This window comes from Silurus meridionalis, chromosome 2, assembly GCF_014805685.1.
Source record: "Silurus meridionalis isolate SWU-2019-XX chromosome 2, ASM1480568v1, whole genome shotgun sequence".
NCBI lineage: Eukaryota > Metazoa > Chordata > Actinopteri > Siluriformes > Siluridae > Silurus > Silurus meridionalis.
Window position 1 is genome coordinate 30,889,525 of NC_060885.1, and position 23,146 is coordinate 30,912,670.

Below are 23,146 nucleotides of genomic sequence, written 5' to 3' on the forward strand. Positions count from 1 at the left end.
AGAAAATGGAGAAAAACTAAATTGGAGGTGTTTAGAATTGCGTATAAAGACAGTATACTCAGCTACAGACAGGTGCTAAATGTTGCTAGAGCTGAGCACTTGAAAACAAGAGATAGAAAAATTGCTAAGATAGGAAACTATTTTGTCTATATCTGATGCAGAGAAGCTCGTCCATGCATTCATGACCTCCAGACTGGACTATTGTAATGCATTACTAGGTGGTTGTCCTGCATTATTAATAAACAAGCTACAGTTTGTCCAGAATGCAGCAGCCAGAGTTCTCACAAGGTCGAGAAAATATGACCATATAACCCCAATTTTATCATCCTTACACTGGCTACCTGTTGAGTTTCAAATCGACTACAAACTACTGCTTCTTACTTACAAAACACTAAATGGTTCAGCTCCCAATTATCTTTCCAGTCTTCTAACACGCTACAATCCATCACACTCCTTAAGATCTCAAAACTCCGGACTTCTAGTGGTTCCTAGAATAGCAAAGTCCACTAAAGGTGGTAGAACATTCTCACATTTAGCTCCTAAACTTTGGAATAGTCAGTGTTTGTGGCTCAGACACACTCTCCCAGTTTAAGAGCAGATTAAAGACGTATATTTTTAGCGAGTCCTACACATAACACACATCACATATCATAACCTTGTGCTCCAGTACATCTGATCACATGCACATTATCAACTTGTGCTTGTTAATATTATGAACAGCACCAACGCTAATTCCTCTCCACTGCTTCTCTTTCTCTACCCATCCCGAGGAATCCTGAGGTTGCGCCAGTCACGTTCCACCTCATGAAGATTGTGGACCTTTAAAGAAGTAGTTGCCGACCCCGCAAATATCCCAAACCCTCTAGAGACGTACCAGCGCCATTTGGATCCCACATCATGTGGAGTTTGGACATTGGACCTCTTTGAGTGTTTAAAGGCTCTGGCATGGAGAAGCTGGTGTTGGATCTGTGATGAGCTCAAATGTTGAGCTATTTTTTGAGTTGCTCAGTAGCTCCTGGTTCCATAACGTCAACTGACTGTAAAAGACTGTAGAAAGTACATTACTCATAATCTTACATTCCAGTGCTCATGTTAGTTCACACTCTCCAGTGTCTTGTATTGTTTTTAAGACTATAATCACACTCTTGATATCTCCCAAATGAGGATGGGTTCCCCTTTTGAATCTGGATTCCCGTCAAGGTTTCTTCCTCATTACATCTTGTGTAGTTTTTTCTTGCCACAGTCGCCCCAGGCTGCTCATCAGAGATAAATACACATCGTTCTTGTTAATTCTTAAATTCTCTAAAGCTGCTTTTAGAACAATGTCCATTGTGAAAAGTGCTATAGAAATAACCTTGACACATCTCAAATCTAGGCTGTGAACGTGACGCCATCCTCATCAGAATTCAATTGTTTTCAGCTAAAAGAAGCTCCAGGCAGATGTTCATCATTAAAAGATGATTGTGATCGAATCCATCCAGCAGATGGCAGTCTCGTTCCAGAATTGCAAATAGACTTTGCGTTAGATGAACAGGTAAAAATCGAAAAAGTTAATATTGCATGGTAACATCATAATAGAACCTTGTGCTAAAAGTGCATTAACATATTTGATATATTTATTACCAGCATAACCATGGAAAATGAACATTTAGCAGTCAGGTCCATTCCTGGATGTTTATACTGTTCTGTGGTGGAAGTGTTCTAATCAGGTGGTGCTAAGGGTGCAGGGTGCTTTCATCAGAGAGCGATGCACTATCCCGGGTGTCCCTGTGCTGATAGAAATCAATGGCGTGGTGTCTATAATGCCTCATTGTCCTGCTTGGCTGCCCCGGTACCCTCATGCCCATCAAAGTACTTCCACGTGGTGACATCATATCCCTCGGTCCAATCGAATGTCCAATCTGGAGAGAGAACCGACACAAATGAACCGTGTGAGGTCTGTTTAGGTGTGGAGGAGACGTGCACATAGCCACACACACATACAAACATACCCTCAGAATTGCATACACAGACATCACACACACACACACACACACACACACACACACACACACACACACGTAGGGAGATAAATACAAAATGCATTAAAAAAAACCCACACATTTTATCCTTCTTCTTCTTTCCTATCACTAAACAGATGCGTGTTTCACTTTTAATCTTAAAGACTGACCTTTATCAGGTTCCGGCCCTGCTTCCGAAAACAAGAAAACAACCATAATGCCAAACAAAGAGCTCAAAGAAAATGCATGCTTCTGTGTCATCCTTCTTTTCTAAGCTTGGAAACTTTGTGTGATCGGAAATACGAATTCAAAGTGATAAGGTCATACCCGTGTTGGTAAATACACCCCGGACAATGATGAGAGGTAAAAAAAAATAATAATAAAAAAACAGGATATGTGGGATGGATGCACAAAAGGTAAACAGGAGCAGTTGTCATTAGGATGGCATCCAGCTGTGAATGAGAAGAGGATCTTTGTTGTATAATGAAAAAAAAAAGAATGTTGCGTGTAGGCGTTCACCCACAGCCAGTGCGTAAAAGCTACCGGGATCTGATAAGCTATACAGTTACTTTCAAAAGGAATTATTCCGCAGCAGAATGTGCTTCAGGTCTCTAGAAGAAAGAATAAGTGTGCATAAGAATGGAAATAAACCTATGAATGAGAAGGGTGGTTTTTTTTGCATGGTTTCATGTGCACTTTATCAGAAGGGAATTCCCATGCAGATTGTCTGATTGTGCTTCAGAGCATCTTTTGGCAACACAAGCCCAAAGATATGAGATTTCACAGATCAAAGACCACCTCTCTCCTGTCTTTATCTGAAAACAAAGCTCGACCCAGTGTTCCCTACATACTGCAGCATTTTTCAAAATCCAGTTGTTGAGTCAGTGCTGTTAGGCTGCATTTCAATATCAATCAAAAAAATCACGACTGATCATGTAGGATGCTCTCTATATTCTGGATTCAGTGTAGCTGCAAATTGCCGCTTAGTAAAGTTTAAAACCTTTGAGGACATGCTGTTATTTAAACCCAATGGTGTGAAGTGGTCATAAGCAATGCAGAGGTACTGTTACAACCCTAAACACGCCTCTGGTTTATTTATTATCAGAGTAAATCTACATCCAGATTTGTGTCACGCTTCTTAGTGACAATAGCTTTTAATTAAAAAAGCCACACACAAAATGGATATGAATGAAAAATATGTTTAAAGAAGCCCTCTGAAGTGGAGGTATAGTAGAATCTTGGCTCAATTAACTGTCAGTATGGGGACAGTAGGTGGATCATCTACTGTACATCGCCTCTAGTGGTGAACGTGTGTTCATGGAGTCCTGCTATGAACTGATCTCATCCAGGGTGTGTTCCCGTTCTGCTCCCAGTATATCGGGAAAGACTCAGAATCTGCCTTGACCAGGGTGAAGAACTTGCTGAAGAAGGATGAGTACAAACACATATATACACACACACACACACACTGTATAATTATATAATATAATAATTATATAAGAAGAACAACACTTTTTAATTTACTATCTTATTTTGCTATCTGATTTCACTCTGGTTCAAAAAAAAAAAAACTAACAACCAACAAAAGGAGCCTATCAGCTTCTCAGCTTTGTATTCGTCCGAGCTGCACAATAAAGTGAATACTTTTTACACGATATTGTTACACAAAATAAACTCACTTCCTATTTTCCATAAGCAATGTGTGGCCAGGTCACCTCCTTCGACAAAGATGTTTTTTGTCCGATTGCAGATCAGATGGGAGATTTGATTCACTTTGATTTTTTTGCCCTCCAACGGTCGAGCTTTTCTGATTACCTGTGTCATTTTATCAGCTATGTAAACTGGGAAACTGTCTGGTAAACTGTAAATGTAGTAAATAAAGTACTAAACACCTACTCACTGCAACTTTGCTCAATTCAAAAGTTCATAAGTTCAAAAAAACAGCACAAATTTTACCCCCCTCCTCCACACACACACACACACACACACACACACACACACACACACACACACACACACTTTAAACCACATGAGACAAAAGCCAAAGCCTGACTGATGCATTGGTGAGATGTCTACATCGGTCTGCCTGTGTGGATGTGTGTGAATGTTTGACAGTGATATAAACAGAGGAAAAATGGAGGCAGGTTTTTAATGCCTAAAGCAGAATGATGAACAGATGGCCTGTCTGAACATGTTATGAAAGTGGTGCAGATATGATTAGTTGTTTTCCTTTGTGGGTTTTTTTTTTTTTTTAAACTGACTTCAGTTGTGCAAGATCCTTGATGCCTCATAAACCATAAATATTGCAAATAAAATATCTTTGAAGGTAAGAGCTGTGAAGTAATGTTAACAGGTTGTTTGGTAATGTACACTCTATGGAAAATGTTTAATTAAACAATTTATTGCAACTGTGATTTGGTTATTTTGGGGTTGATAATTAATCATTATATTATGTAAGTGTGACAGCATGTAATATTTCTTTATTGTGCATAGACCTGAAAAAATTCTGCAAAAAAACTTAAATATTGTTAATATACAGCTTTTGGTTAAATAGAAATACATTCAATTATAACAATATGCCATAGAGCTCAGTGAAAGAGTAAAGCATTTTAAATACAATCAATACCATTAGACCATCAATGCACCTTTTATAGCCTGTAAATTATTACAATATATTTGCCTACTTACATCTTTATCTTTTCAATTACTGGCAATTTCAAAAATTGAAGCAATAAATCTCTGTTTGAACCTTTCTAGACACATTCACAAGTTTTACCTTTGATTTGGAGAAACTGGTTCTGTAATACGTCCAGGAAGTGCTTGGAAAAAATGAAGCAAATAATTTTTTTTAATGCTTTATATTTACCGCAGGTTCTTTTATGTGATTTCATTTTATGGAAAATTTTCATTTTCAGAAGCAACACAGACACAGATACACATATATACAATATTCGCAAAATTCAAAATTATATAAAAATTCCACTTATTTTAACTACAGACATTGACAACTAAAATACAACACGGTTTGTCACACATTTCTACCTTTTAAGCATCATTTCCATACCTGAAAAATTAAAATGAGATTTTTCTCTTGTCTCACGCTCGGGCTCCCCCTGTCGGCTGTCATCAGGAAAAAGAAAATCAACTACCAATAAAGGCCCTGCTCTCAGACCTGAAAAAACAAAAAACAAACATCCGTTTTTTTCAGAATATTTATACATTTCACCTGTGTACACATATCTACAACCAAGTACAATTTTTTGTTTATAATTAGATCGATATATTACATTGTCATTATCCTGCTTATCCCGCATCAAGCAACAGTCCAAAACTGATCATGCATATTAATTTAATATTAATTTATTTAAAATAACTAAAAATAATCTTTTTAAGAATAATTTTACCTGTTGCACACAAACATTACATCCTAACCTTGGGGTCCCGAAAAACCTTGAGATTATTATGGTATCCAAACAAACACAAAAATAATAAAAATAATAAAATTTATACAATAATAATAATAAGTATTATTATTATTACATTTTACATTTGCAAAATTAAAAACAAATAGCGGTCAATCCTAAAGTAAAAATGCTCTTGGTAAGTTTTATAGAAAATATAATTAGAAGAACAGAATACTCAATCTCAATGATTATTTTTATATGCATATAAATATTTAATAGAGTACAGCTCAAGAGTGTTACTAGTATTTTTATTTTTTGAACACAATGGAAAGTAAATGAATAGAAGAGAAACCCAAATCAAATCAATATTTGATGTGACCATTGTCTGCAAAACAGCATCAATTATTCTTGCAGGTTGGTTGTTTTAAACCTCTTCGAGAACTAACCACAGATCTTTTTTTGGATGTAGGCTGCCTCAAATCCTTCTGTCTCTTAATGTAATCGCATACAGATTCGATTATGTTGAGATCATGACCCAATTGCAGGGGCTAAAACTATTACTTCCTGAACTCCTTGTTGTTCTCTTCACTGAAGATAGTTCTTAATGACACTGACTGTATGTTTGGGGTCATTCTCCTGCCACAAAGTAAAATTGTGGCCAATCAGACTCCTCCCTAATGGTACTGCAGGATGGATAAGTATCTGACTGTATTTCTCAGCACTGAGGACACTGTTAATCCTGACCAAATCTCCAAGTTCATTTGCAGATATTTTCTTGGCAAAGAACAGATTTTGACTCATCAGTCTAGAGGACTTGCTGCCATTTTTCTGCAGCCCAGTTCTTATGTTTTCTATGTATAGTTGAGTTGATTAACCTTGTTTCCATGTCAGAAATATTGCCTTTAAGATGCAATTCTTCCATGAAGACCACTTCTGGCCAGACATGGGTGTACCTGGTCCTACTGGTTTCTGCCAATTCTTTGTTGATGACACTGAACATCTTCCTAAGGCAGAGGATGTAAGTAAGTGTAATGTGTTTTTCATCAGCTGCATTTAATTTCCTTGGCTGACCACGGTGTCTACACTGCATCAGCAAGGTCTCTCCCAGGCAAAGGTTTCAAAGCAGACTTGGTGTTTAAGATGTGCTGCTCAAGCTATTTTGGAAAAGCACAAAGAAACGGGCATCGTAGACACCGTGGTCAGGTTTACCTTTTTTTAAGGTCTACATTAGGATTTGCCTCCTGTTAGACTGCTTATAAATAACACAGAACAGTGACGCTTATCTCCTTATTTATGTGTTTGTCTTCTTTATACACTCAGCCGTTTCACGAGGCGCTGGTGTATTTTTCGAAGCATTTCGATGTGCAGTGTTCATGATTGAGGAGGAAAAAAAGAGAATTAGGTTCAGCAGTCAGTCTGAAAGGCTCTATTTAGCCTTGACAGACTGAGTTTTAAGGGCGAGTGTAAAAACGTCAAAGCCCATACAGCATCACGGTCTCCTAGCCAGACTCGAAAGCGCTGTATTCAGCTTAGACTGTTTCAATCCAAGGTCTTTTGACCCAATGAGAGCTCACATTTATTAGCTTAGAGAGCCGTGGCTCCTTAGGAGTGCGTGAAACGTCGGTCCAAGTCAAATTCCACCCGTTGCCATCGTAAAAGAGTCACCTAATTAACGTTAATCCGTTTTTGATGGCTGAATGTTCCCACTCTGACCACACTGGCGGAGTCTATGTGAGCTTGACTTGAAGCCATCTGCTATAAGAGAAAGGGTTTAACAGAGAGAGAGAGAGCGAGAGGGAGAGAGAGATGGGTGGAAAATAGACACGAGTCTCTATGGTCGAACAAAAAGCTACTGTAGTAGTACCTTTTTCCCAAAAGTACAAATAAAGTAAATGTTCTCGTAACTCTATGGCTGTATTACATTTATTACGGTATTTACATTAAGAAAAAACACATTTTAACATTTAAAACATCAATTTTATGGATATATTTCATAATTATATTTCAAAATCATACTGTCCCTTTTTTCCCCGACAAAATAAGCAGTTTCTTCTGAATTTTCTTTAGTTTGCTAGTTGATTGAAAGTTATTTGTGATCTGGCTTATTGACATTTGTATTCCTCCTTCTACTACTACAACTAACACTAATAATAAAATAATCAAATTCGTTTAGATTTAAGAATTTATTAGTTATTTAATATTAATATTTGTCACACACTTTTTCACAGTGCTGGAAACAACCAACCTCGTATCAAAATAATCGAAGAATCCCACACTGCTCATGACTCTGATTCTAAACATCTGGTAAAGTGACAATTTACACTCTGATCGCAGCCATATGCGGTCCTGCATGCAGTGTTGCCTGGGTATTAGCATTACTTTTTCGCCTACAAATTTGTTCTCTTTAAATATTCCTACACACTTTTTTTGTAGGGTTTTTAGGTTTGAATTTTCCCATTAACCATGAAGCCACCAAAAAGTTTTTTTTACGGGGTTACAGACATGCTTTGCTAACCTAGGAAGTAAAAGCTAATCAAGCAAGTGAAAGCTAATCCAGAGCATGAACCTTAACCTAGCAAGCGAAAGACAATCCTGCGGAAGAAGGTTAATCTACTAGTGAGCAAAATACAACCTGTTTAAAGTAAAAGCTAAGCAAACAAGTAAAAATCATCAAAGCTAGTTCAGCTGATTTAGCTAGTTCAGCTGAAACTAACATGTAGACAAATCATTTATTTAGTAAGTTAACTAACAAGTACAAGCTAATCCCCGGAATGAAAGCTAATTTTCATAGTAAAATCAAGCCTGCAAGGTGAAATTTTACTGGCAAGTGAAAGCGAATCTTCACAGTGAAAGCTAAACAAGCAAGCAAAAGAAACCACAGACAGTACGTTGTTATGTGCAGGACAGAGCAATCTTGATTTCCACTGTTATGTTTAGTTGTGATTGTGTGGCACAGCAGACTGTGACAGACAGATCAAAAGCCCCTGTCATCTAAAAATGTAAACCAACACATGAAGGTGCTCTGGGATTTAAAGCCCTTTTTCTTGGCTTTGTGGTTTTGGTTTGGAGTTGAAGCTAAGACATTTTCCTCTCACTTCTCTCCAGGATGCTCCAGGCCTCCAGGTGTGGATGTTTTTATTATGTTTTTGCTAAAGACCCTGAAGTTTTCTAGTTTGGGGGCAGGAGCACCTGCATGCATGTGATCAAATAACACACACACACACACACACACACACACACACACACACACACATACACACACACACACACACTTTTCTAAGATGATATAGGGCAGTCAGTGGTCCATGGCAGAACCCAAACTAAGCTTTGTACATCAATACGAATGTCATGCAAATCTCTGATGTTTATTCATCAAAAAAAGAGAAAGGATCTATCTAAAAAGCCATCGTCTTCATCCCACACACTAATAAACATAAAAGAACCTTCACCATAGCATGGTGAGGCATGATAATCATCAAGCAGGACAGCACAAAATGTTTTGGACCTTCCTGTTCTTTCCTTCTTTGTTCAGCGCAACACTAATCCATATCTCTGCTACAGGTGTTGTGTGCAAGGTCAGGGGTGAAGTTGCTTCACCTGTCCAACTAGTCTACTCTGCATTATCTTATTTCAAAGTCACAACATCCCCGGAGATGCACTGGTGGACAGTAACAAAAAAATATTTAACTCATTACTGTATTTAAAAAGCTTTTCAGCACATCTGTACTTTACTGAAGTATTTCCATTTGGGGAGACTTTTACTTTTACTTCACTACATTTCAAATTTAAACATCTTACTTTTTACGCAACTCCATTTAGCAAAATCAGTTATCCTTCTTATTTATGAGTGGATAAAAATGCAACTGGTCAAACACGAAGCAAGCCACCAATCAGGGTAGAGCTGGCGCTTTGTTTGGAACTTGTTTTGATTGCCACTTGGTGGTATCTACTTTGCACAAACGCATAGTTCAGCATCAGTTCAACAGCAAGCAGAACATTTTAAGATTAATAAAATAAAACTTGTGGTAATAAATGACACCCCTGGTCTTATTTGCATGAGTTTTGGGCTCATGATCATTTGAATAGATATCAATCAGTGTTTGACATTAATATTCTATTAATAGTCAGTCATAGAAATAGTCATTTCACATAAACTGAGTTGATTAAGCAAAGTCTTGTGACAAAAATTATATTAGGAACATTATAAACATAATAAATCATAATACTTCATATAATTAAGAACATTTGAAGGCAAATAGTTTTGTACTTTTACTAAAGTGAAAGTTTAAAGGGAGCACTTTAATATTTTACCTACTGTATCTCTACTTTAACTCAAATACATGGTTTGTGTACTTTGTCCACCATTGTGGAGATGTGAACCATGAGTTCAAACCTTTAAGAGCTCAAATGTACGAGCCGTTTCCTTAGATCACTGTGATGAGAAACTTAACCCAATGCAGTGGGAATAATTATAATCTTAGAATAATTATAATCTTTTGGAAGAAGCTTGTTCATCACTCAAATAAAGTTCCAGAGACTTACAGAATTAATACCAAGTTGTATTCAAATTGATCCAGAGGCCCAACACCTGACTAAAACACCTTAATGTGTTGCATTATGCAATTTGTTCGATAGTTTCAAATGACGGTTTCTATCAAAGCACTTGTTAAAGCCTGTACTGAATAAAAAAATAAATAAAAATGTCCCCAACAAAATAACCATCAATATATTACTATAATAAAACCAGTTAAGTCTAACAGCTGAATGCAAATGTATCTTAATTGGTGCTCAACATGTGTTAAATCCTCCATTTATCCTCCTGTATGGATGAGTGCAGATTAGTGATGCAGATTTACATCACGCTGACAGCAGAAACACAGCTGGAGACTGAGCAGAACCACCCAAGAGTCATTCTACCTCATTTCACTGCCTTGATACACACACACACCAACAACAACAGATGTCATACTCACAAAATAACTTTATGAGACTGTGTTTATGCTTGAAGGATGTCTGGTCCCTTTGACCATCCATTTTTTTTTTTTGTTAGTTTGTTGTTGTTTTTTTTGTGTGTTTAACTCTCAATGCTGGCAGAAAGAGCTGCAAGAGAAAAAAGTCCACCCTTGAACAGTATAGAACAGTATAAATGTGTTAATAAGGAAACATCTGGAATGTGTTTAGTGATTTTGGTGCTAATTTGTTGGTTGCTGCTGCATTTTATTTATTCCTGTGAGAAATTAGTGACACATTTACAATTTTGCCTAAGCAAAATAGCAAGAGCTCAGAGTCCTCATTCACCATTTACCTGACTGTGTAGTCTTACTGACTGTGATGGCTTGGCTGATTATTGGTCTATGAGAGGGCACACAAGATAGCACTGGCATTATTGAAGAAGGAAATAAGGAGACTAAAGAGAGGAAACACTGCTGCGTAGTTTGAATTCCCATTGGTTCCACTGAGAGAAGAAATCCCACCGAGTTCAGGTATCACCAGGTATTCGAATTGCATTATGGTTAATACATGATCAAAGTGAAAATGCACTAAAACCTCACTGAAAGTGGTTAAAGTTTAAAACGTGGAAAGGTCAAATGCATGCCGTTTAAATCACGTTTCAGAATTCTACATTTCTTGTCGTTTTTTTATTTACGCAGTTTATTGTTTTTAACATGTGTGAATTATACTAGCCACTATGTATTCTTTAGCGTTTTTTTGCATGCGCAAAACAAATCTTATTAATATGTTCCTGTGGGAACTCAGATTTGAACTATGTTTCACACGTGGAAAGGATTGCATTCTTTTGGATTGGTATGTGTGTGTACCAAACCGAAAGCCCTGTACCGCAGAAATCTTGGTTCGAATACCGTAACACCCCTAACATACTGTATATGTATATATTTATCTCTTTCAACACATGGAATTTCAGACATCAAGTTCATGGCTGGACATTTTTCTCGAATGTGCGAACCTCTGGCATTAGGTCAAGAGATATTCAACACCAGGATTGGTTTTCATAAAATGGTGAATTTCATCGCATTTATCTGCAATAAGAGCTTTCTGGTGACTACAGGAATTTTTGTTGCAACCGCTGACTACTTAGCAACTCGTCTCAACTTGCCCAAACCTGGTAACCCTCCCAAGTCTTACTGAGACATCAAGAAAAGCTACACAGTACTAGATTGTTGTGTTTGGGTCAAACCAAGTCATCATAAAATGAATTGGAGGAGCCAGGGGACAGTTTGCAGATTGTTGATTGCTGCATCACCACTTTTCTTATGTTTAGAAAAATTTAATTGATTTAGGAAAGAGTGACTTAATATTTCGAGGGGGACAAGAGGAAGTATAGAGGTATAGGGCCTCCGTAAGAAGGGTCTAGACTTGCCCATGATAGATGATGAGGCAGGGGCATGGCATTATTTATTGAGTCATTTGGCCCAAGAGGAGAATTTAATTAAGTGGTTGAACACAAGGATGTGTGGCTAGACATGATTAGGTGCTGAGTACACACTTAATGTGCGGCCAAGAACTAAACAGAATGTCATGGAAAAAATCTAAGGAAAGAGGAAAATGTTAGTGAGAAAGAAATGATGATGAGGGGGAGTGGCAGTGATTGGTTCAGCCCATTTTTTGATAGCATTTCAATGTATGACAGAGGCCTTGCTACAGCAGTAAAGTGCTGTACACACAGCTCCTAAACACCCTCTAAACTGTGGTCAAATCCAACCAAGCCGAATATTTTACTAGCACATAACAGTTTCATTAAAAGTTGTGCGCAAAGTTTTTACCCCATTGTATTTCTTAATATAAACAGGTAATGGGGGTTGAAACTTTGATTTTTGTTTGTTTTTATTTCCAATTGTATCCAACTATTTAAAAAACCTTTTAAATATGAATGAAGATGTAGGTAAAGATATGAGCACTCAATTTAAGTTTAGCGATTCCTACACATTGGTTTATGCCAATAATTATATCAGCAATGATGTGCTAAAAGTCTCTCTTAAATATGTATGCATAAGCAAGAACCATTCAGCAATACAGAATAACAACTGCTGGTACAGTTCTTTGAATAAAAGCCTCTTTCATTATAGCAGATGTGCTAATCAAAGCACGGATTTATGGGTTGTGGAGTGTGACTGATCTCATTAACCACAGAACACAGTTCACTGCAGACTAATTGAGTCATAATTTACTGTCTGTAAGTTTGCAAAACATATTTTCACTCACAATATCACCATTGTTGGGACTGATGACTTTTGTTCTTGAGCCAATGAAAGCAGACAGATCATCTGGCTAACGTGCAGCTCGGAAAGGAAAAAAAAGACATCAGCATTTCCGTCTCTATAGCCCTGGTTTATGTACAGCCTCTTTTAAGAGATGACACACATCTTTTAGCTTTTATGTCCTATTAATATCTCCATTTGGTGTTCTAAGTACCACTTTATCATAGAATGTATAGTCCCTGACAGCTTGATGCAATATTATTTACAACAACTGAAAAGAAAAGGGTCATGCAGTCATGAATGCATGAAGACAAGCTGTAGTGTTCCACAAAATGAACAGAGTAGCTAGTGTGAAAGGGATCGAGTCCTGATAGAATCTCCCCTATGTTCTCAATTCTCCTACGCATTGGAAGAAATAGAGCAAATTCTTGTGAGGTCTAGCCCTACGGAGATTTCATTCATGGCTCTGTGTTGATTTTGTGCTATCAGACCCGCATGAGTGTGTGATAAGACATGGGAATTTGGACTGTATAAACTCTCTGTGATCTCAGGTAGTGTCTCTCAGGGATACCAAACTGTGGCACAGGTGCCAAAAGTCTTTTTCATGAACGATGGTATAGACATTTGATTAATATGTACTTGTAAGTACAATGGGATTTTTTGAGGACATTATAACACAGTAAGAAACAGTAGAAATCGTGCATATTTATGCCATGAACTAAACTCTTCATCAAAGAAATGATGACTAGTCCAGAATGTAATCATCTTCATCTTTATCCTGATAATGGTCATGGAGGATCCAGAGTCTGTCCTAAGAACACTGAATTTAAGGTTGGAAAACACCCTGAATGGGATTCCAGTTCAACGTTCATGTCACCATACACAATTTAAAGTAGTAAAATACCATTTTAAAGCTGTAAGCCTAAAGCTGACAGATTGCTGGTCAACATCTTTATCTCATGGAAGAACTCAGGTTGAATTTCAGGAAGTGAATTTGAATGTGTAAAAGAGTTCTCCTAAAGTTCTACCAATAATGACCTGGATTGCAAGTCTTATATTTAATTCATTTCAATTTAATGAAATTAAATTTCTATAGCGCTTTTCAATAGAATTTGGCTCAAAGCAGCCTTAAAGAATGTAAAAACTAAATTCACTTAGATTAATGTGTATTTATCCCCAATGAGCATTTCTGCAGTGACTGTGGCAAGGAAAAACTTCCTTAGATGGTATGAGGAAGAAACTTTGAGAGGAACCAGACTCCCAGGAAAGGAAAACCCAACTTAATTTGGCTGACAAGAGTGTGATTATAAATCATTAAAACACCAAAGAGTGAGAATTTCATGTGTGATGATGACTAATGTCCTTTCTACAGTTTTATACAGTCAGATGGAGTTGTGAAACTAGGAGCTCCTGAGCAACTCATGAATTAGCTTGGCATTATAGAGTCGACACCAACTCCTCCATGCCAGACCCTTTCAAATGTAAATGAATACTTGCAAATTTAATGTGAAATAATGCACATTATAAAATCATTATTACCATCATGACTATTGGATGAAAAGAGTCTAAAGATACATTCTTAATGGCTCTAATTTAAAGAATAAGCAATACAATACTTAACTGTATAAAGGTTGAAAAGACAAGTGCAATGGCAAGGGAGTCAAATTCTTGCATTTGACTCCCTTATTTTACCCAGACAAACCAAAGAGCTTTTTAGCTGAAAATGCCTAAAAATTAGCACCTGAAAGAGTCAAATCAACAATTCTACAGCTACACATTGTTTCTTCACAGTTGAATCACTAGCCCCTGGGGACTGAACTCTCAGCTTATAAAAGCAATTGGCCTGCGGCACCTGAGACATCTGTCTGCAGGACAAACATCTTGGTGAAATCTTGGCTCAGCAAAACTATGTCCACACTTACGCCCGTATAAGCTTTGTTTAGATTTTTCTGTCAGTTTAACAGTACCTGCTGCAGGATTTTGGTGAAGACATTAAGTGCCATGGCTCTAGTTGTGAAATTTTTGTATGAGCTTGCTACAACAGATAAAAATATTATTCAAAGACAGTCCTTTCTACTTTTTGTGGTCAGCACTAGGATCTTATTTCACTTGCCCGAACCTGGTGAAACATATGCTGGAGGTTTGACAGGTGTTTCTCACAGTTGTCACTAAAGATGGCCAACTCAACCACTGCTGTCAAATCCAGAGTTCCTCAAAGTGGTTTAAAAGCCATCAGCTCATTAGCCTCCAGGGCTGGAGACACCTGCAACTACCACTTATTCCAGTCAATCATAATAATGAATTTTGCCAGTCTCTTTGTCATTTCTCAACATTCGGTACAGATTTGTAGAGAAAACCTGTCCAAAAGTCACTGCAAAATTTGATGGTCCTATTATTTTTGGCACAAGCTCAGTCAGAATGCATTCAATTACTCAGGGTTCGGTCTTCCCCCAACTTCTTCATCGTTCAAAATTCATTTAAATGAGGCCAACATGGTTGGGTTAATGCAAATGTTTTAAATTTAGACAGTATTCATTTTCTTAGCTTCCACCTGATATTGAATCAATTACTGTGGTCCTCTATTTATCATCCCGACTAACGATTTCAGTAAAACATTTAAATTCCTTAACGTTTATGGGTTTTTCCAAAAGAGTAAAAAAGATGAAGAGTATAAAATTTGACACCATAAACCAAAAACCTATATAAATGAAAACTATATAAAATGAAAACACATGATACCTTACAATCACTGTGGCAATGTAAAAAATGAATAACCAAATCCAAATGTCCCACATTTCAAGAGTTTCTGTTATTTGTTACAATCAGTTCTAATAAAAATGTATCTGTCAAACGCCTCTTTGTCTTCGCTCATTATGCCCTGTCGAGCTTAATGAGGGTAATCTGGAAAACGTATTGTCTTTCTGTAACTTTTTATGAATTGAGGTCATTCTTGGGACAGTACAAAGACACAATCTGACAAGGTAGTTCAAAATGGAGCCTCTGTCAAGGAGACCGTTAATGCATCTAAAGTGTAATTATGTGGTTTGTTTGACTATTATCATGTCAAACTTTATTACAAAAGGGAATTTCTGGAAGCACATTTGGAGTGCACGGAGAAAACAGATATCTGTCTCTCCTTAGGTCATTCATCCTTTTGTAGGAAAAATGTATTGGAATCCATCTTTCTGTATGTCATTAGTCACAACCTGAATTGATGCAAGAACTGCTTAAACTCTTAGACTGTTTATTTAAAGTGTTGTAGATTTACTATGTGACACAAAGCCTGTTTATTAGGAATGTAGAATCAAGGTCCAACATACCTGAATCGTATCACCAGCTTCATCATGCAGTTCAGTAACCTATGGTGAAGAAAGATGGTGTCACACAACGCAGTGATTTGTGAAATGTGCTGTGATTTAAGATGTGATCACTGATAGAAAATGATAAATTGCCCATAGATGACCCACACTTCTAACTTCATTCTTTCTACATACCTCTGGGATATTATGGGAATGAACTCATTCGAATCAGACTTCCAAAGAACAGTCATAACTCAACCCTGATAATACAGTATCTAAGACATGGCAGACAATACAGTTAGGCATCATTTGGCTAAACATTGATTTGCCAAAGAGGTACAGGTTGCTTTTGTCCCATTTTTTTACCCACAATAATGTAAATGTAGCTGTTTAGAAATTAACCTCAAACAGACTTGTCATTGTCATAACTGGCACAAATCTGAATAAATGTGTTTTTCTCTCTGGGATGTATCGCCTCAAATACTAAGCTTTATTTCATTCATACTGCACATAACCATCAGTACAGGCCAAAGACGACTAACTGTTTTGATATATAGTTTCTCATCAAGACATCTGAATGCAATACACAATATCACCAGTATATTATGTTTATCAAAACTGTTCCAATTTCTGTTTTATGTGTGCAGGAAATCTGATCAAATCCTAAACTGTTACAGAGGAACAATAAAAGGTCATTGCTACTAAGAAAGGCAAGGCTTGTTTCTAAATGCATATAGAGCAGAATCTTGGAAAATTTGAGAAAAATCAAGAAAATGTTTTTTAGTCTTCACAAATCCAACCTTAACTAGTATTGGCCATTACCATTAAAAAGTGGATATATTGTTGTTAACCTGAAGGTAGAGAAAGATTTCACTAGTGGCAGGCTGTCAGGACCTTCTATGCTGGCTTAAACATCAGAATCACTGAATTACATTTTAATATATTTTTTTCCATATTTTTCCGTATTTTGAAGTGGATTAATTCAGGTAGAACAACACTGAAGGCCTAGGTGTAAAAAGCACAACCTGCCACTGGATTACACCAAGCAATATAAGCAGTGAAAAGTCATGAGACCTCAAGGATCGAAAGAGCCGAATCTTTTTAGTGAGTCATTTGCTTATGCTCGGTGTGATTTAATTTAATTCCACTTATTCACAAAGAACCCCTGACCTCGTGCTGGCAGGCTTCTTGAAAAACCTAATCAAAATGCAAAACGTGAAAAAAAACAGTGAAAAACAAATATGGCGCATGTTTGACGAGACAGGCGTAAATAAATCGTGTGGAAGAGGTTGATAAAAAGGCTGCAGAAAGCGGATGAATGCTTTCTTGTGCCACCAAATATTAGCCAGCGCAAGCACGAATATTAGCACGCCCCGTGCACGCGGCCAAGTCGCAGTGATTGATGAGGCTCCGGGGCCAGTGTGCACTCAAACAGTGCGCCGCATAGCATGGAGCTACTGCGCGCAAGCAATTGAGCCGACATGACTAACACTGCCGTGCATGTGCGTTCTCATTAATAGACGGTGTCTTTTCCAAGGAATTATATATATTATATAAATTATACTATTTTATATATATATATATATATATATATATATATATATATATATATATATATATATATATATACACACAAACCTGATTCCAAAAAGTTGGGACACTGTACAAATTGTGACTAAAAAAGGAATGCAATAATTTACAAATATCATAAACTTATATTTTATTAACAATAGAATATGGATAACATATCAAATGTTGAAAGTGAGAAAAAAAAAGTTGGGACAGGTAACAATAAAAGGCCGGAAAAGTTAAATGTACATATAAGGAACAGCTGAAGGACCAATTTGCAACTTACTAGGTTAATTGGCAACATGATTGGGTATAAAAAGAGCCTCTCAGTGTGGCAGTGTCTCTCAGAAGTCAAGATGGGCAGAGGATCACCAATTCCCCCAATGCTGCGACAAAAAATAGTGGAGCAATATCAGAAAGGAGTTTCTCAGAGAAAAATTACAAAGAGTTTGAAGTTATCATCATCTACAGTGCATAATATCATCCAAAGATTCAGAGAATCTGGAACAATCTCTGTGCCTTAGGGTCAAGGCCGGAAAACCATACTGGATGCCTGTGATCTTCCTTAGACGGCACTGCATCACATACAGGAATGCTACTGTAATGGAAATCACAACATGGGCTCAGGAATACTTCCAGAAAACATTGTCGGTAAACACAATCCACCGTGCCATTCCCCGTTGCCGGCTAAAACTCTATAGGTCAAAAAAGAAGCTATATCTAAACATGATCTAGAAGTGCAGGCGTTTTCTCTGGGCCAAGGCTCATTTACAATGGACTGTGGTCAGACGAATCAAAATTTTAAGTTCTTTTTGGAAAACTGGGATGCCATGTTATCTGTACTAAAGAGGATAAGGACAACCCAAGTTGTTATCAGCGCTCAGTTCAGAAGCCTGCATCTCTGATGGTATGGGGTTGCATGAGTGCGTGTGGCATGGGCAGATTACACATCTGGAAAGGAACCATCAATGCTGAAAGGTATGTTGAAGTTCTAGAACAACATTTGCTCCCATCCAGACGTCGTCTCTTTCAGGGAAGACCTTGCATTTTCCAACATGACAATTCCAGACCACATACTGCACCAATTACAACATCATGGCTGCGTAGAAGAAGGATCCGGGTACTGAAATGACCAGCCTGCAGTCCAGATCTTTCACCCATAGAAAACATTTGGCGCGTCATAAAGAGGAAGATGCGACAAAGAAGACCAAAGACAGTTGAGCAACTAGAAGCCTGTATTAGACAAGAATGGGACAACATTCCTATTCCTAAACTTAAGCAACTTGTCTCCTCAGTCCCCAGACGTTTGCAGAAGAGGGGATGCCACACAGTGTTAAACATGGCCGTGTCCCAACTTTTTTAAACTGTGTAGATGCCATGAAACTTAAAATCAACTTATTTTTCCCCTAAAATGATAAATTTTCTCAGTTTAAACATTTGATATGCCATTTATGTTGTATTTTGAATAAAATATTTAAATTTTAAACTTTCACATCATTGCATTCTGTTTTTATTTACAATTTGTACAATGTCCCAACTTTTTGGGAATCGGGTTTGTATATATATATATATATATATATATATATATATATATATATATATATATATATATATATATATAAAATAGTACCAGTCAAAAGTTTTTTTTATTCTTTTTAACATTGTACAATAATACTGAATTAATTGAATATGTTTTATATTTTAGCCCCCGAGATGCAAAAGTACACATTCTTCAGATAATCAGAACTTCAGATAAGTTCAGATACTTATGTTTTAAAAAGACTTTGGTAAAAAGGTAAGTACTGACTACACTTCTTGTTGCCTTCTGCCTGGCTCATTGTTAGCTTTATAGGCTAGCCTAGGCTAGAGAAAAGAAAGTACATTATTATTAGAAATAAAGGTCAGTCAATCTTGGTTAGACGTACAGAGGGTGAACAGACGGTTCCTGAATATGTGGGTTTCACTGAAAAGCATGGAGAAGAGGTGTCTGCACTTAGTGGAACCATCATATGTTTTGCAGCAGGACAATGACCCCTAATACACCTTTAGGTTATATGAGTTATTTGTTTAAGAATGAGAGTGATGGAGTGCTGAATTAGATGGCCTTGGCCTCTGCAATCACCAGATATAAATCCAGTTGAGATGGTTTGCGATGAATTGGACCGGTAGAGTAAAGAAAAATCAGCCAACCATCACTCAACACCTATGGGAACTCCTTAAGATTGTTGGAAAAACCATTCCAAGTGACTACCTCATGAAGCTGACTGAGAGGGTAGCAACAGTTTACAAAGGTGTCATCAAAGCAAAAGGTGGCTTTTTTTACATAGACATTTTTAGTAGGCTGTCATGGATATTTGTTGTCCTGTTTGCATAAACATAAATTGAATTCAAAATTTACACCGTTTGTTACACACACACACACACACACACACACACACACACACACACACACACACACACACACACACTTGTGTACATACACAAACAAAACACATAGACAGGACTAGTTTCCAGCCGGTGACAAGCTTTCATTCCCATTTTCTCCAAACTAAAGTGACTGACTGTGAAAATGGTGAAATAGCACACGGAAAAGTGTTGCTCTCATTATTTAAGCTAACATTTGCAGAGCAAACATACACGGTGTTCGTCCACAAACCTTGCCTTGTGTGCCCTGTGTTGTTTTGTTTAGCCGCAATCTGACACTTTAGAGAAACAATATTTAGATTGCGGTATTAACACCAATACCGCTACCGAATATGTCAGCGTGTACGCGGCTAATTTGTGTGCAGTGCTCGGAAGTTCAAAAGTCAAATGATGTAGATAAGTGTGCGTGAATGAGGAATTCCTCTCTGGGTTCAGCCTGAGGTTTGCTTGGTCTTATCATCAGTCATTGTCTAAAACTCTCACTGCGCTGTGAAATAGTTCATTCACATTAATTTATGTCTATCAGCAAAGCTGTAAATTCCAAGCTGCTCTCATTAGCAAAACTGTCCCTGCCCCCCCACCCCTCACTCTCTCTTCCTGTCTCTCCCTCTCTCTCTGTGGATTTTAATGTGGCTTTAAAGGCAGTGAAAGCTCTTCCTCAGGGAGCTTGTGGTCCATGTTGCTCTAACATCTGAAGAGAGGCCTAATGGGTAAGCAAACACACTCATTACCTTCACCGCCAGCCCAAAGGAGGACAGCATATGTGTGAATGTATGTGACTTTATGCATGCTTGTATGTGCACACATGTTCGGCATTTGTTTGCCGTGTTCTTGCACTCAGGCCTGAGGCACAATTTGTGTGCAATTGTTCATTTGCATGACATGCCATTCCTTAAAGAAAGTGCATGTAGAATAGAAAATAAAACCACATCGGCTTTGGGATTTCACAATCCATAAATGCATACTTGTTCTCTCTCTAATTTCAGCTAATTTTGAGCTTGGAAATTGATCTATTTTTGTATGCGACAAGTCACGCATGTAATAACTCGATTCTCAGCCCTTTTTAGTTAACACTTTTATCCCGGTCATCGTCTCAGTGGATCTGGAGGGTTTCCTCGGATCACTGGTGAATGAAGCAGGAATACACCCTGTGTACAGTAGGTAGCAACTTCTGACACCCAGAAACAATTCACAAACAGCATCCAGACAACTTCTTTGCATGTTCAACAAAGGCAGAGGAAAGCCAGAGAACCCTGTGAAAACATGTGGACATTTTACTACGTGAAATGTATTTAATAAAAAACAAATAAAGAATGACATTCAGTAAATAAAGAACAAGCAATGCATCTGGATTTCATGCTCATAAATCAGGAGAAAACGGACGACTTTTCAGTCGTGACACCTTTTTGATAACCGCCATTAGGGTTGATTGGGAACATCTGTGTAACCTAAAACAAAACGCCTTTTCTTTTCTTAATTTTTTTTTTGCAGGCTTTATTAAATCCTTCATTGTAGACTTATATGGGAAAGAAAAACCTGAATGAATTATTTGATATTCTGCCCAGTTCCTGTCAGGGCACGCAGGATTAAAATTGTGCAGGAAACTGTTTGTTGCCCATTTATCTTCCATTTATCTTGTTCCAGCAGCCTGGTTGTTTATAAAATACGCTTCCAAAAGCATATTTCCAAAATGTCACCATAAGGGCTGCCAGTGGATGAGTTCAACTATCCATTAAAAATGTGATAACTCATGCTGTATTTAAACTATCAACTGCCCACCGTTTTTCAAAATATGTCTTTAGATTTGGAATATCAGCCCTTCCTGAAGTTTGTCCAATTAGTTGACAAATATGGTCTCTTGCTCTGTGTACAAGACTTGCAAACAGTTTTCCATGTAAGTATTCATCATGTCAAAACGGTCCATATTTAATTTGTTTTATGCACTCTGGGAGCCCTTTTCTTTCTCTGTCCATATAATTTCCTTTCTGATGTATATATCAGAAGAAAATCAGGAAGCTAATGACCAGAGAATGACCATAACATAGCATAAAGCCTCTGTAGGCCACTCTCAAGAGATCAAGGTCATGGTTCTTGTGCATTCTGCCCCCTTTACACAGATTTTTACGGTCTATGCTTTTGTAAACCATCACATACTTTCTAAACTCCTGTTTCGAGTTTAGTTTTCTGCATGCATAATCCTGATTCTTTTCATCAAAGAGGCATTTTTGGGATGTTCCACTTTTATGCTAGCTTGTGTTCAATTATGTGTTGTCTCAATGTTTTATTTTACTTTGGTCACAGATTTCTGGGAATAAATTTGACCTGAAATAAGGGCTTGGGTTTGACATAAATCAGTTGTGGTTGTAAGAATATCAGATTCACTCAAATTCATTCAATCATTCATCTTCTGTAAGTAGGTAAGTAACGTGTTCAGAATCACATACCTGAGCTTTAAGACGACAATGTTACCTTCTTGAACACATACAGGTGCTATGTAGCAAAATGTATACAGTAAACAGTTTTAACCTTTTTAGAGGGTTATGTAATAAATATTCTTGCATTTTACATATTTTCCTTTCATTTTCCAGGTTTGCTCCAATCTGCTTTAGTCACCCGTGTGTCTGAGGTCTGAGCCCCGTTTGCTTTCATTAAGAAATTTTTGTGAGGATTAAAATTTTCAGTTGTTTTTTTTTTTTTTTTTGGGGGGGGTGGCATGCTGTTCTAATCGGGTTAACACAATGTTTAGACTACCTTTAGTGTAGCAATATCTCTTTTCTGTCCTACGATCTTGCCTACAATGGAGAGAACTGCTTCTACACTAGCTGAATTCAAATCCATGCTCAAAACTCATCTTTTCCCCTGTGCTTTCCATGGTCTATATTTGCATTTATGTTATTTGTTTTATTTTTTTGCTTTTTACTATTATGTACAACACTTTGGCCAACCAAGGTTCTTTTTTAATGTGCTTAATACATAGAAATGTAATTTGATTTGATTTAGATGGGATGAGATGGATGGATGGATGGATGGATGGATGGATAGATGGACGGATGGCTAGGGAGAAGGAATGGATGAATGCTCACATGGTTCTCACAATGTCTACTTTTGGTGTAGCAATAAGTTAGATGGAAAAAACATCTAAGAACATCATGAGTGGATGGATGGATGGATCGATGGATGGATGGATGAACAGATGAATGGATAGATGGATGGATAGATGGATGGATGGATGA

General features: G+C 37.4%; 1 long non-coding RNA gene across 2 annotated transcripts in view; it reads right to left on the reverse strand.

The window, feature by feature from the left end:
- Window positions 1-1,594: 1,594 nt before the first annotated feature.
- Window positions 1,595-23,146, reverse strand: part of LOC124395868 — a 30,804-nt gene continuing 9,252 nt past the window's right edge. For both annotated transcript variants that reach the window (XR_006927692.1, XR_006927691.1), the window contains 4 exons: window positions 15,942-15,980; window positions 5,065-5,172; window positions 4,777-4,819; window positions 1,595-1,901 (listed from right to left, as the gene is read on the reverse strand). This is a non-coding gene — a long non-coding RNA (uncharacterized LOC124395868). The remainder of the gene's footprint in view (window positions 1,902-4,776; window positions 4,820-5,064; window positions 5,173-15,941; window positions 15,981-23,146) is intronic.